Source organism: Rhamphochromis sp. 'chilingali' (genome assembly GCF_963969265.1).
Source record: "Rhamphochromis sp. 'chilingali' genome assembly, chromosome: 20".
Taxonomy (NCBI): domain Eukaryota; kingdom Metazoa; phylum Chordata; class Actinopteri; order Cichliformes; family Cichlidae; genus Rhamphochromis; species Rhamphochromis sp. 'chilingali'.
Genome location: NC_137947.1, coordinates 1,565,891 through 1,568,497, shown reverse-complemented (window position 1 = coordinate 1,568,497; position 2,607 = coordinate 1,565,891).

Below are 2,607 nucleotides of genomic sequence, written 5' to 3'. Positions count from 1 at the left end.
ACTGGAAGCTACCCCTCCATTAACATACAGCGGTATGGACTGCTTCGGACCATTCTGTGTAAAAGAAGGGGGGAAAGACTTGAAGAGATATGGACTCTTGTTTACATGTATGTGCTCGAGAGCTATACATATAGAAGTTCTAGATGATCTCAGTGCAGACTGTTTTCTCAATGCACTCCATTGTTTCATAGCAATACGGGGCAACGTAGGTCAGCTGCATTGTGATCAAGGCACCAATTTTATCGGTGCAAGAAACGAGCTTCTAACGTAAGCAACTCAAGTGAAGGTCAAAAAGCTGGGAATAACTTTCGTTTTCAACCCACCTGCTTCTAGCCACATGGGAGGAGTCTGGGAGAGGCAGATTCGGACAATAAGAAATGTTCTGAAATCCATTCTTGACCAGTCAGTGTCAGGTTGTTAAAGAGTGGACTCAGGCGCGGAGCTCAGAAATAATGACAGTGCATTTATTTACAGTGCAGCAAGGTGACAACAGTTCAAATGTGCAACAATGGTGATAGTGCGTCCCTCCTTCCGCGTAAGCCCGTGCGTGGTAGTAAGTGCCCGTCTCTCCTCCAAGTGCTTCCTTAGTGTCCGTAAATCCTCTGTCAATCTCTGGGTGAACACACACACACGACAGCAGAATGAGTACGAAGATCAGACAGCACTTCAATAACGTTAGCGACTCGAAAACACTACCAGGCTTAGTGCAATACTCCAGCGCTGTCTGTCGCTCAGCCACACCATTAAGTAGCCCTGCTGAAGATGGTAGTTGATTGGCAGCAGCTGGTGGATTGACTGCAGGTGCGGCAGCTCCGGGCTACAGCACTTCCGGGTCGGAGGTAGCCTGTTGCTAGGTTACCTCCTAACACATCATAGCGGAGCCGGAGGGGAAGACAGGGCGATAGGAGAGACACATACACACGCACACAGATATACACACACTGGCAGGTCGACCGGTCAGGGCGCCGTCAGATCCTGACAGTCAGCTTCAAGATTAGACACTTCATCATTGAGAACATTCATGTATGAACCTATGGCAATAGTGAACAGTCGACCACTGACTGTACAGTCTATCACCGACCCTGTAGGACTGGAGCCGTTGACACCCAACCATATTTTGATGATGAAATCAGCAGTGATCTCACCACCACCTGGAGAATTCGCTAAAGATCTCTACCTCCAGAAAAGATGGAAACGAGTACAATATTTGGCGAATGTATTTTGGACAAGGTGGAGAAAGGAATATCTGTTAAACCTGCAACAGAGAAGCAAATGGAATAAAAACAGAAGAAATGCAAAAATAAATGACATTGTGTTATTACAAGAAGACTGTCTTCCTTTTTTTTTTTTTTTTGGCCTGTCCCGTTTGGCTCTTTTGCCATCAGAATTGTTGTCTAAAGGCAAAGAAAGATGCCCAATGGATTTACTTTACCAAATTGACCATCCCAGCCTTGCCGTAATGGTCCATTTGATTCACCTTTTATTGTTTCTTTTATTTTCACTTACTGAATACGGGACAGACTTGACTGGGGGAAAGAAGGGGAGAAAGAAAGAGGGAAAGAGAAACAGCTGAGAAGAGGGACGGGGGAGAAGGGCAAAAAACAAAAACCAACAGAACGGGCAGAAAAAAAAATGCAGATATCAATCACCTGGATCACCTGCTGAGAAAGAAAAAAGAAAACAAGCAGAAGAGAACAAGAGTAATAGAATAAACAACATCACAATGATATATGGGAATATGACAGTAAATACTAAATATTAAACATTATTGTGCAGCACATAAGATCAACAGAACACAGTGTGCTTTGAGGTAGGAGCCGAAAAGGGTGTAGTTTGTGGGTGTGATCACCCGTGTGTACACCTGTGAGCATGGACACGCTTGTTTTTTTGTTTTTTTTAAAAGGTTCCTTCATGTAATGATCTGCTAGAGGGTGTGGGGGGGCCACAGCCCCGTCCTCCAGGGCATGAAGCAGGTATGGAGGAGATAAAAACTCCAGACATCCAGAGGCCCCCAGAACACAAGAGACCAAGGAAGACCAACAGAGGGGCAGCCGCGCCACTGTCCCAGAAAGAGCTGAGGAGAGTCCCAGATGAGGGCTCACTCAGCAGCCACGGAGTAGAAGCCAGGGGCAGTTGCAGTGACGCGCCCGTGAGCTCCGCCGACAGCCAGCCGTGCCTGAGTGACCGAGCCCCAGGCCTAGAGGCCAGGGGCACCCCACCTCCGAAGTGGCCCGAGCGAGCCCCAGGCTCCAGGCCCCGATAAGCGGCCGCCAAGGAGTGAGCCAGTGTGTACCTGGACGCCCATCCCCGGACACAAAAAACCACCAACGCACCGATATCTGAGGGAGTCCGCCACTGGCAGGGGAAGTGGTGGTGGGGGGAGATAGGCCTCCAAACCTTGGAGGGCCTAAGATGTCCCCAGAGAGGTGGCGCCTGACACTCAACCTGACATATAGATACAGAAATACAGGCACACACATATACAAACATCCATTCCCACCCTCATGCTCTCATATGCACTTACTCCACACTCAACCAACGTGGAGACAGAAAAAAAAAACGAGACGCTGTACACACGATCACACTCCCCAAGTGTACTCTACAAAC